Source organism: Erigeron canadensis, chromosome 2 (genome assembly GCF_010389155.1).
Source record: "Erigeron canadensis isolate Cc75 chromosome 2, C_canadensis_v1, whole genome shotgun sequence".
Lineage (NCBI taxonomy): Eukaryota > Viridiplantae > Streptophyta > Magnoliopsida > Asterales > Asteraceae > Erigeron > Erigeron canadensis.
The window spans coordinates 20,617,347-20,630,952 of NC_057762.1; the positions used below are offsets into that span (position 1 = coordinate 20,617,347).

The 13,606-nt window shown below is 29.1% G+C and overlaps 1 long non-coding RNA gene across 5 annotated transcripts; it reads right to left on the reverse strand.

Annotated features, from left to right (window-relative positions):
- Positions 1–10,718: 10,718 nt before the first annotated feature.
- LOC122587146 lies at positions 10,719–13,606 on the reverse strand. Of its 5 annotated transcripts, none has more exons than XR_006322116.1 (6): positions 13,469–13,606; positions 12,541–12,665; positions 12,237–12,328; positions 11,973–12,079; positions 11,614–11,752; positions 10,719–11,258 (listed from the first exon to the last, which is right to left on the reverse strand). It is a non-coding gene; the product is annotated as an uncharacterized LOC122587146 (long non-coding RNA). The 5 variants fall into 5 exon arrangements; XR_006322119.1 differs by lacking the exon at positions 12,237–12,328 and having other exon boundaries at positions 10,719–11,091; positions 11,187–11,258; positions 13,469–13,605; XR_006322118.1 differs by lacking the exon at positions 12,237–12,328 and having other exon boundaries at positions 11,973–12,036; positions 13,469–13,605.

The window sequence follows — 13,606 nt, forward strand, 5'->3', positions numbered from 1 at the left end:
GGGACTTGTAAGGATGGCAACTATAGTTCTTAAGATCACTACGAGGAAATCCCCTGGTGGTGAAGGAACAAACACATGGGATGGATTCAGCTTCGTGTCCACAAGTGTGTTATTTGATATTCTCAAAGTTGTCTAGGGCGAAATATTCAACGACATTGAAGACTTACACGATCCATGAAAAGGGGGAGAATTTTAGAAAATTATTTTATTGCATTACTTAATAAATGAGGGGTATTATATACTTTTCATGTGTAGTTTATTTAGTAGTGTAAATGCATGATATAAATTGTAAATGAGATTAACACAATTGAAATACCAATAAATAAGGTAATAATTCTTCACATGAAGGTTAATAACAATTTTTCTATAAAATACCAATAAATTAAATAAGATAATATTACATTAACATACAAGTTTTTATAGCTAGGAAAAAAATTATGACTTTTTATAAGGAAACTAGGAAATTTCCAGCCCCACATTGCGGGACATCAATAGTAGTGTTGAAACAATTGTAGTATTTAGTATATATATACTTGCATGTGTTGAATTAACAAACATTCTAACATAGATAGATTTGTTTAAAAGTTTATCACATCAAATACATAATGTATTTATTAAAAAGCAAAACCACAATAGTTTATGTTTGCGCATTGCGTGGTTTCAATTAATACAATTACTTTTTTTTATTGATGATTTATGTTTCTAAAAACTTTGACATACAAAATATATATTTATTCAAAGACGTACAATACCACAAAATAAAATTAATAAAAGTTTTTAATATATTGTTTGAAAACCTGAAAACGATTATGTTTTGTTATTGATGATGTATCGCTATATATGTTTGTTAAAATATTTGACATATGAAATGAGATATTTTCAAAGGCATACCACAAAAAAGTAGTTTTGATATACTATTTGAAAACCCAAAAGAAATAAAAAAAAATATGTAAGAAACCAAGAAATAATTCGTAATTTTAAACCTGAAAGGGATCCAATGTAGTAAAATCCGAATATTGTTATAAAAAAAAAGAAAAAAGGTTTTAATATAATTATTTGAAAACCTTAGAGGAAAAACATATGAAAAAAATTAAGAAGTAAATCGTATTAGAAAACCCGAATCGGATACGATTTGACAAAATCCAAATAATGGTACGGGTTATAACATGAACGAATACTAACTACTATTCACACCATTTTCACTTATTATATTATCTACCAATAAACTAAACAAGATTATAGTACATATTTAACGACACATGGCACTGTCTTGAATCGACAAGTGTCCTTTTAGTCAAATAAATTAAAAAAGAATTAATTAATTCAATATATACGTTGTTAGTGTTTGACAATATATCTAATTACTATTATTATGAGTTTCCATGTATATTTATTCTTTTTGCTTTATATTAATTATGTTTTCGTTTTTATTATTAATGATTTTAAGAATTAGATATCATGTATAATTAGGAATTTATTATTAGTATTATTTAATTACTATTATTGTTATATTGTCAACCGATTGATTGATAATATTAAGAAATAGAGTAATTATGGTAAAAGTATGAAAATATGTGAAAACATACGTCTACTTCTAACTTATTTTTTTATTATACTAAAGCACAGTTGCTCTAATAACTTATCGACCGATCACAGCTCTCGATTTCTTAAAGTTGACTTTCGTTTTTAATTTTGACTTTAATTTACACTTTTTTGTTTTTCATCATAAAATTACACTTTTTACCCAATAATTTTAATAGAGTAAAAAAACAATATTAGCTAATATAAATCCGATAAAATAATAACCAATATTTATCTAATAGAATAATAACCGATATATATCTAATAGAATAATAACTAATATATATCTAATTATATGTTCTATCATATAAATATAAAATATATTAATTAAAACTAAATAAAATTTAATGTAAATATATTTAGATTTTAAGAGTAATTGTACTATTATTTTTTATTGAAGTTTTTTTAGAATTATCATGACGTATATATGAAAAATAAAACATATAAAATTATAATTAATTATAAGAAAAACATGTAACATTTTCATATTCTAATTGTATATTTGTAATATTTAAGTATCGTTAAGCATGTCCGTAAACAACTTTGATTAATATATTTTTTAAAAATATTTTAATATAAAATCCAAAGTTTAAATATATAAATCATTTTTTTCTAATAAAAATAGTAAACTTTAAAACTATAATAAACTAACAGCTAATATTAATAATATTAATAAGTCTTAAGCTCACGTGTATTGTATACATACTGTAGAGTAGATGCACATTAGCACATATATATGTTAATATTTGCATTATTTTTTTATTATAACATATTTTTATCAAATTTTCATAGAAATGGTAGCTTTATTAATTTTTAGGGCGGTGGAATATGGAACCCATTGTACATTATGTACACTTTATCTAACACATCCCATGCATGTTGAGTTATTAGAAATTAATATTCGTTCTATACTTTACACTAAAAATCTTAATCTTATCTTAATATATACTATAAGACAGTTGAACTAATGACTTATTAACTAATCAAATCGTTTAATTTCAGCAAATTGACTCTCGCTTATGTCCTCAATAAAATTAATTATAAATTAAGAATCCTAATAATCATTATCTAAGTATACTATTATATTAGTATTTATATTAATTTATATAAAAGTCTCATTAATTTATATTTTTTTTGTTTTCCATCAATAATTTACACTTTTTAGCCCTGAATGTTTAATTTATATTTATTTTTAGCCATCAACTTGAGAGTATTTTTTAAAATTTATATTAAAAAAATTTCAACACATGAGATATTGTCTACAAAAATTATTTCAAAACCTAATGATTTATTAACCAATCAAATCACTCAATTTCATCAAATTGACCTGCGCTTATGTATTGTTTTCCATCAATAACTTGCATTTCTTTGCCATGCGTACTTAATTTATATTTATTTTAAGCCATCAATATTTATCATAGGATAGGTGATTGAGAATAAACTTATTCGTGTTAAGGGCTCGCATCATGATCAAATACGTATGCTTAAATGTCAAGTACATGATCACAATTATGTTTATATTTTAATTCTTAATTATTTTTCATAATAATATCATATGATGAGTACAACTGATTTTAAAAAATTATATAATAGAAAAATTATTATAGCATGTGCCTTATGGAATGACTACAACAAACAATTCCATCAATATGTCTCAGCTAATAATGATAGTGACGAACCTATGATTATTATACTACAATTTGCAAAGTATAACACTTGGAACCGTATATTTTCAAATTATAAGCTTTTATGACTTAAATGTATGAAGATCTAATATTAATAATATCGTAAACCTCGTGTCCAGTGTTGGACACGGGTCTAAAATCTAGTATAAATCTAAATCTAAATTTAATATAAAGATACATGATAATTTTTAAAGTTTTCATATACAGTAATGTTCATCATTATTAATTTATTTTCCAAATATAATTTAATTAACAAATTAATAACATTACAGTAATACTTGATAAATATATACGAATAGACCGTATCAATATAATCACCATATTTAAACAACCCGTTCATTCAAAACATAGAGTGGTTTTTCTAAAGGGACACTATTTTAACTTTTGAATGATTTGCGGAAGCCCAAAACATAATTATTAGCGACCATATCAGCGTTCAAATTTCCACATTCAAGTTTGTTTTCTATTATTGGAAGCGTGGTTATAGGTTAGTGTATAGTATCTAAACTTGGGTTTTATTTCAAGTTTGTTTTCTATTATTGGAAGCGTGGTAATAGGTTAGTGTATAGTATCTAAACTTGGGTTTTGATGGTCCACGAATGCACAATTTATGCTATATTTAATTTAGACAAAAAAGTAAATAGAAGATTAATAACAAAAACAATGACAAGTTCAGTTGTAATAAATCAATGCAAGTATAATCATATGTATCATTGATTAAACGATGAATACATGGTCGATCTTACAAACTTGACTTACAAGAATACAAATGAACAAGGTAAGTGCTAAGTCTAGATACACTATAAACTTGAACAATTACAAGTGACACACACTTTCAAGGTGACTAACACACTTGATATAATGCGGTTGTGTTGCTTTATATAGAGGAAGAATTAGGGCAACACAGCCTCCTTTTGATAATGATAGATGGTGGTTGTCGACGTTCCATTGGCTCCTTGTACTTCCAAGCAAGAGCCCTTATCTTCTTTACCAAAATGGGTATGAGAGAGAAGACCCAAGTTTTGGTCCCAACATGTACCTTTGCCATGTAAGGTATGTTACAGTTGGAAGAACCACCATGTGACTCTTGTATTCATATGGTTTGAATACTTCCCGCCATGACAAACATTTGGGCAGCATACACCCCGCTGAAGAGAGTCACTGGACTCGCTGAGGACTTGCTGACGATACATGTTAGCGAGCAAGTCTGGTCAGCGAATCCAAGACTCAACAGTTTTAATAAAACCGAAGTTTTTATTGGTTCGGTTGGTTCGGTTTTTTGGCATACGAAACTAAGACCCGAACCGATCCGTTCGGTTTTTAAAAAACGTAAACCAAACCAATGGGTTTCGTTCAGTTTTCGGGTTTTTCGGTTCGGTTATATCGGTTTTTCTCGGTTCGGTTATATCGGTTTTTCTCGGTTTTTGCCCACTCCTAGGTTTTATGATATTTTATTTGTTACTATGAATGACTTCTTCTTCTTCTTCTTCTTCTTCTTCTTCTTCTTCTTCTTCTTATTATTATTATTATTATTATTATTATTATTATTATTATTATTATTATTATTATTATTATTATTATTATTATTATTATTATTATAATAACTTTTTATTGAAATTTCAAAATTTTACAAGAAATTAGTGGGGAGCCGCGATATTATTATTATTATTATTATTATTATTATTATTATTATTATTATTATTATTATTACTATTATTATTATTAATTTGATATTATCATTGTTATTTATATGTGTATCCGTAAGTAAAACAACATGAATAAGCTATGGATAACGTGTATTTTTAGTGACCATATTTTTAATCCATATTTTATTTAGGCATCTTAAATTCATGATTAGAAGGTTTTTTCTCTCAATTTTATTAAAACAAGATCGAAGATTTGTTGAAGCGAAACATGACATACCACAAATTAACCAAATAAAACCAGCTATTATGAAGCATCGAACTCCATCGCAAGTTATATACTGATTTAGTTAATACAATGTCTTTTATTTTTCGTTCCGTTTCTATGCAATGCGGCATTGCAATGCCCTGCTCAATTTCTGCATTGTAGCCTTTGTTTCAAGAATTCTGTTTTGTTGTTCATGGTCATAAGAAAATCTTTAATGTCTAATATTCAATTATACATTAACCAATAAATATAATATATCAATAAAAACAATAAATTAAATAATTATATTTTATCTACACATACTATAAAGTATATTAACTCAAGTTGTGCATCACATACGGATATTAGTACTAGTATAATATAGAAAGTGATCCAATATACCTTCTAAACTAGTTTTTGTCGAACTGAAGATTGAGTTTGTTGTCTTATATTAGAATCGGTAAACATTAACAAAGATTTGTGTTTAAATATAAATTAAAACGTATTAAAGAAGACATACATTCATACGTGTATATATATAACATGTACGTACTTTTGAGAATAAAAAAGTTCAATGATTCCACATTGCCTTTTAATGGGAATGCATATATATTATTTAAAAGTAGTATCCTTAGGCTCGATCGATCATCTACCATCATTTGATAGATATTAAACTTGAAGATGAGGTTGAGGTTGAGGTTGAGGTTGTCCTAGCTGAATATCCTTGTTCACCTTGAAAGTAGGTTCGACCTCACCCAAATAGCCTCCTAGCTGACTTGATAAGCCCAACTTATCAATCGGTTCATGATGGTACGATTTACAAACAAGATAAAGCATTGTTTGTGCTACGTAACCAAGAAGAAACAAGTTCATAAGTAGAAAAACACAAACTATTCCCATGATTAAGCCTAGAAAGCCATCCCAAGCAAATATAAAAAACAAGATCAAGATGCCTACAAATATGATATATAATCCCAAAAATACAAACCATGATAGCCACCTCTTCCCTTTGATAAGAACGTTGCTCTTCATCATGGCTTTGAGACCGTAAGAGCTTTCTAAAACACTGACCACACTAGCCAGCTGCCAAAGAGCGGTTATATATATAAACCCGACACAATATATAGCAACTAAGATGTACAACAACACCAAAGCTAAAGTATTGTCCGTGGTAGTAGTTTCCCAAACAAAGAAAACCACTCGTGAGACGACGTTGTAGATAAAGAAACCAAAGTAAGTCCACAAGAAAGTTAGAGCAAGTCTTTTCCACACTTTTGGGACGATTTTTAAAACTTTTTTGAAGGTTACGTCGTTATCCAAGTACAAGTCGGCGATGGTGTAAACGATAGCAGCAGTTGAGAGAAGGGAGAAAAGAAGGAGGGCAGTTAAGTATACTAGTCTGAATATCCAATATCCAATCCATTCAGTTGATAACTTGTGGTATAGGTGGTTGCTTTCTACATCATTTCGATTATATAAGTTGTCTTCATCGTGGTTAATTCTTCGATGGATTGCATTCAAAATGATAAAATGAACTAGGAAGACGAAGGACATAGGTAGGAGGAAAGTGAGGGTGATTTGAGTGAAGATCTTCTTCCATGAAAATATGGTTTTGAAGGATTCTTTGTAGATGCCAAAGAACCCTACCTCTTGCATTTCCTCTTGAGGTTTATCCATTGTGTAATATGTTAAGATTATTGAAGGTGTGAAGAGTAAGAGAATTTTTCGTTATAAATTTATAGGGACAAAGAGCGGTTAGATTTATAGATTTTGACGAGTTTAAGCTAAATTTTAATGTTTTACTATGTCGTGAAGAAGTTTTCTATGAGACAACTCATTGGTTTTTAATTGTCTTTCTTGTAAGGTAGTATCAACGAATATTTTGTTGGCTATCAAACATATATAATGAATGAAATCCTATATTGCATGTGGTTCTTATTAACGTTTATAATTTGTAGGATTTTCATGTTGACAACATTGATTCATAAACATGTCGAAAACAGTTTTATTACATTAAATTTAATATGGTTCTAAAAAGCATACTATTATAATAATAGTAAAAAGAAAAAAATAATAAATTAATTCCGTTAGTATGAATTCTTAATTAGTTTCCCATTTGGGATTTACTAATTTTATATTTATCTAGCTAGTTATGATTTGTTCTTTAAATAGATATTAATAAGAAATAACAAGTATTTTTTGAAGCAATATTAATTGTTTATAGTTTTATTATGTATTTATTTTATAAGAAAATATTTTTTTAAATCAATCTCAAGTACCAGCTTAATTTAAACTGTTTCAACATTTTAACATGTATTCTATTGAAATAATTTATGTTGATTTGTTGAACATTTAACATATGAGAAGATATGAGTATAACATTTCAGATGATTCGATTGAGAGAATATAGAAAAAGGAAGCTAACTTCATTCATGTGAGTAAAATGATTAATCATGTCAACAAAATAGCTTAAAAATTCTCTTAATCGCAAGACATGACACATGGAAATTTTAAGAGAGAAGATTAAAAAAGAGAATAAATAGATTACACTTATTATAATTTAATGTTTTTAAGTGGAAATTTAGGCTATTGTTTAGAAAGATTAATCATTTCTCTTCATGTAAGATGTGTGAAACATATTACTTTTTGGGTTTTGTTAATGACAATTCTTAGGTCTATCATTAACATCAAAGATGTATGCAGTATGGGGACAGTGAGGTCAGCTACCCCACTCCTATTTTAGTACAATGTAATTTTTAAAATTTAAATAGTATATTTGTAATTTTTTTCTAAAAGTATGAAAAAATAAGTAGGAAATAAATACAAATATTACCTTTGTTGTCATAAGTTTATTATTTGGAGGTCATTGGTCACCGAAACATTAATTATGAAATAGATTTCTTCATTAGGTGAATATAAAACTTGAGTTGTTTTGATTTTCTAATAAAAAGAATGAAGAAGAGTTAAAGAAAAACCTTTCTCTGTTCGGCTATATGTAAATGTGTAATACATTAATAGTGTAGTTGTTTGTGGAAAGTATTTCCCTTCAAATTATTATACTCATATATATTTATCACAAACAAATAATTATAATAATCATAATAGTTAGTAGGAAACATATATATACAAGCTAATTATTTCCTAAAAATATATTTTTTGGTTTCTTACATTATGACTGAAAACGCTTTCATTTAATAAGAACTTATTGGACACTTGTGGTCTTTATTTACAGAAAAAAATGGTATTGGTAACAAAATTATTTTGAGGATCCATTTTTTATACGACTCTTATAAGTATGACAAACAACTTTTTGTAACACCCAACATTAAAAAATAAGGATTTTCAAAAACTTTTTGTTTCGGACCTCAAACGGACTCACAGACACTTTATGCGGCGCATGCTTTGAATATGCGTCGCATATTTGCTTCAAAAATCACCCAGAACCCTCCCAGGCCCCGATATGCGCCGCACATAGATTATATGCGCCGCATATGGGGTGCTGGTCGAAAGACTGACTCGTGCCCTTCACTTGCAGGCAACTTTTCGACCTCTAGATGACCAAATTAGTAAAAACTTAGTTCTTATGAAATGCAGGAAATTCAAAGACCTTTCCAGGGATATAAAGTTTGACTCTTGAAGTTTTCGAATGAATGATTTATGACGTTTGCAAGACAGGTCTGCAGAATTCGTCCGAAACCTGACCACTTCTGGAAATCGACATTTTTCGCATATCTCTGGGAAAAATCACAGGAAACTTTGTTCATAACGAATTTAGGGGACACATAGACCTTTTCAAAAATATAAGATTCATCTCTTATCTCATTCAGATCAAAAAGATATGATTTTTTCAATATGACAACAGAATCAGGCCTTGAGATCCTTATCGTTTTGAAAGCAATTTCGATCATCAAACATACATGGCTGATACCCACGACCTCTACAGTTCATATATACCAAAATACGAATCATTTGAAATTATGAAATCGTATATGGATTCATGGATTCATTAAACACATCCGACAATTGATTTGACACCCGTTTTTGACCTAAATCGACTCACAAACATAATCGAATCCAAATCAAGCCTCTAGACCAGGTGTGAACCCTATGTTGGTCATATTTGAACATTAAAATAACATTAACAATGATTTCATACCTGTAGGAAATCTCTAGATACTAAATGATTGCAATAACAATCACCGATTCACCCGAAATTGTCAAATCTAACCACAAAACGATTGAAATCAACCATTACTCAATAGATCCAGCTATGAACGAATTGTATGGATGAAAATGAGTGATAATAAGCAAGGATTACCATCTATACCTTGGAGGATGATTAACGGATCGAATACGTGCATCGATTGATCATAAATCCACCCAAAATCGCAATAAACGCACTAGGATTGCTCAAGAGAACAAAGGAGCAGCTAGGGTTTGAATAAGAAGGAGAAGAAACTGATTTGTGATGCTAATTAGGGTCTACTTAACCCCTAATCCCGTTTTTAAGTTTCACCCTATGTCAAAACTCGTCCCTGAACTTCTATAGAGCTCATATTTAGCTCCAAACTCCCTTTGAGAATACTTACAACTCATTAAACACTTTAAACACCTCTAAAGGCATTAAACTATACCTTTAACACTTATTCACATCAACCATTAAGGCATTAAAGCCTTACACCTATAGAACCTTCATCACACATAAACCAATTAAGGCATATAAACTTGACGAAACTTAACGTTGACTAACGGTCAAGTCAATAAGTCAATCTTGAAAAGTTTGGGATGTTACACTTTTAAAATTTCTCTTTTCCAAAAAAATTTCTAGTTATGGCTTTGATTAACATGCATGAATTAGTTGTACTTATATCATAAAATTAACAAGATTTTTATGTAACTTATTGACATGTTGTCATTAGAAATATTCTTACCTTCTTTTTTGTTTTGGCATTTATAGTTTTCAAATATTCATACTGAATAACTAACTACAGCATAAAGTTTACAAAAATGTACACTCCATACATAATTCCAAATATAGTTATAACTAATTATAGGAAATATACTTTTTTTAAAGATTAGGATATATGCTTTTTTTAAAATTATGCTAGATACATTAAGTACTCTAGTTATGGTACATCATATAATTTCACACTTATTATAAATATATAAGATATAAACTTTTTTATGTATGTTAACAACGGTCCTTAATGATATATTTAACATTTTCTTCTTCATTTCTATTATAGCTCTAAGATATTACAATACACGCAAATAGACAACAAATATGTTAGAAAGTTTGTTTATGAGTTTATTTGTAGACTATATAGTTGTCTTTATAAAAACAAACATACATATATTTAAATATACTCATAACTCATAAGAAATATACTTAAAATTTACTCTATCTACAATATATATATATATATACACACTAGAGGGGAACTCGCGCGTTGCAGCGGCAATCACTTACAACACATGCAACGACGATAATTTTCAACATGAATATAAGGAAATAGGGTTACAAACACAACATTTTCAATAGTAGAATGATATTTAAACGACTGAAAGAACAAAAAAAAGTATTTCACTAAATATTGAATGATAGATCTCTATGTCATAGAACATTGAAAACGAATGGAACTTTGATATTTGTTAACAACACGACAAATGACATCCACAACATCATCTTGTCTTGCAGCGGCTAGTGTGACTTGTAGAAGGGATAATTTTTGAGACTGCCATTTTAATTGCTTGCACTCCTTACTAACTTGATTCACTTGTCTCCAATCAACAACATACATCAATGACTGCAGAATTGTGAGAGATATAGATCAGAAAGTAGAACTCCAAAATGACCAGATTAAGGATGCAACCTCTTTCAAATACAGAGACCTTTGACGTTTCCCACAATACTTCCAATATGACCCTCTTTTTCCTAAAAAGAGGGGAATAAAGAGATAACTTCCACAATCATTTACATAATACCTAAATTAACTTAACATAACAGAAAAATAAAGAAGCAAAACTTACAAAAGACTTTCATAATTCACGATCCTCCTTGTAAAAGAAACGTAATACACTTCTATAGAGAAAACACTGAAGCTGCAACGTCAACATTGTTTAAGGTGCCTCCATTAACTAAATGACTTATAAACCATCTTTGAGCCCAACGTCAACATTGTAACATTGTAGTTTTACTTATCAATTTTAAACCCACAAGTAATTAATAATGTTCAAAAGTTCAACAAAATCATTCTGTTTCGTCTCTAAAAAAAGATTATGTCTTGGCCCGTTACCCAAACCGCCTGTTTTGTCTCCTCTAATTACACAGTCAACTATCAGGAAAAGGCAACCCATTCAGTATTTATTCATATGCAACGTGTTCGAGAAGGCAGAGAAAGAAAAACAAATATATAAACAAACACAAAAGTGAAGATGAAGCTCCACTCATGGTTACCTTTACATACATCTTTATAGCCAGTGTATTTGTCTCAACCTTTTTTTCTCGACAACCTAAGCGATACAACCATTGACTACCTTCTGGTTCTTGCTATTCACTACTTCCTTCTCAATAATCTCCTAGAGATCTCTCTTGCCTATAATATATATATATATATATATCTCAACATTCAACAAATTTAAAAGCATACAAAACGCTAAACAACACTATTTGCTTATTTCATAGTCAAGATTTTCAAAAACTATTTACGGCAACTAAAATTATAATATCAACTTCATACCTAAAAAAAGAATATATATTTTGGCATCCAAAACATCCAGCAAACTATATTAAGATAACACAACAGTAGGTCTCACCTAAGGTCAAAATCTTTCAGCAAGATTGATTTGAGCTTGATGTCCCTTAATTATGTCCTGACATCTGTGGTCAACGACATTCGAGTCATATTCTCCCGCGCGAACCACTTTAACCAAACATCACCAAATTATAAGATAATCAAACCGTACAAAGATTATAAAATACGCCAAACATAAGATATTGAAACTCCAAAAAAATTAAGTCGAACCATATAAAGGAGATTCAAACTTTTATGCAAAATATTTGATGGTATAGATATATACCTCTTTATCGAAGAGCATGTCTAAAACCCATATCCTAAATCAAATGGAAACAGGGGTTGCAAAAAATATACCTACCAGGTATATTTTGTCTCCTAAGAAGTTAGGATCATTAGAAAAGCTAAAAAAAATTAATCAAACCCATGAAGTTCACCACAATTTAATCAGTCAATACCTAAAAGAGATGAACATAAAAAGAAAAATAAAGTAGCAACAATAATGTAATATAGGAGAAACATTAAGATCTCATACGTCGATCCACTTTATAAGAGCTATTTAAAACTCAAATAATCAAGCTAGAGGGTACCGTATTAAGAGTGATGCCCCTTTCTCTAATTCTCTTAGCCTCATTTATGCGGCGAGCACATGATCGAGAGTTGGTTGGCTTTCTGATGATATATCGATCCTTGACCAACTTCCAAATATCCTGGCCTGTAAACATGAATCAACATAAAATAATAACTAATAAGCTTTAACTGAACAAATATGTGAATTAAAACTTTGAAGTGAAAGGACAACTGATATTATTTGCTTTAACTAAAAACACCTTTATGAGCTCCATTGTCTGGCTAGCAAAGTATAAACAAATATAGGAAGTCAAACAATTATTGACTAATGAGAATAGCCAAAAGCAACAATTACAGAAAATATATATAAGAATAAGAACTAAGGTGTGTTCAACACTATCAAACTTGAGTTTATACAAAGGAACAATCAAAACGTATCAATATAAATTTTAATAAACGAGAACACTGAACACAAATGATACAAACAAATGGCGCCATGGTCTATAATAAAACTTAATACCATCATTCATCCTACACATAAATCTCTACTTTAACACTACCTTACAGAAACATCAATTATAATCATCAATTAAAAAAAATTAATAGAATAAATAAGAGTTATATCAATTGAAAAATAATAAAAATACTTATACCAAATTAATGACGGTAGTTTTGGTTCCTAGATTTAAAATATAGAATAAAAAAGTAAGAACAAATAAATTGAAAAATAACATACAGATAAATTAAAAATACACATATTAGGGACACTGAATCTGGGCGGTTGTGGTAATTCAAAATGGTGGTGACGCTAATTGATGGCGGCGATGGTGATGGACACTGGTGATAGACGGTGATCGTGGCGATGGATTGGGTTTTCCCTATCTATGATTGTAGATCGATGTTAATTAAATATATAATATGAAAGTGTATAACAGATGATGTTATTACCAAAGATAATGAAGATGTCGGCAACAGTAGATGATGGTGATGATCTGAGATGTCAAAAAGAGAAAAGGGAGGCGGGGTTGTACTTGTAAGTGTGTGTTTTTTGGTTTAGGGGGGAGGATTTGGGGAAAACGTAATCAT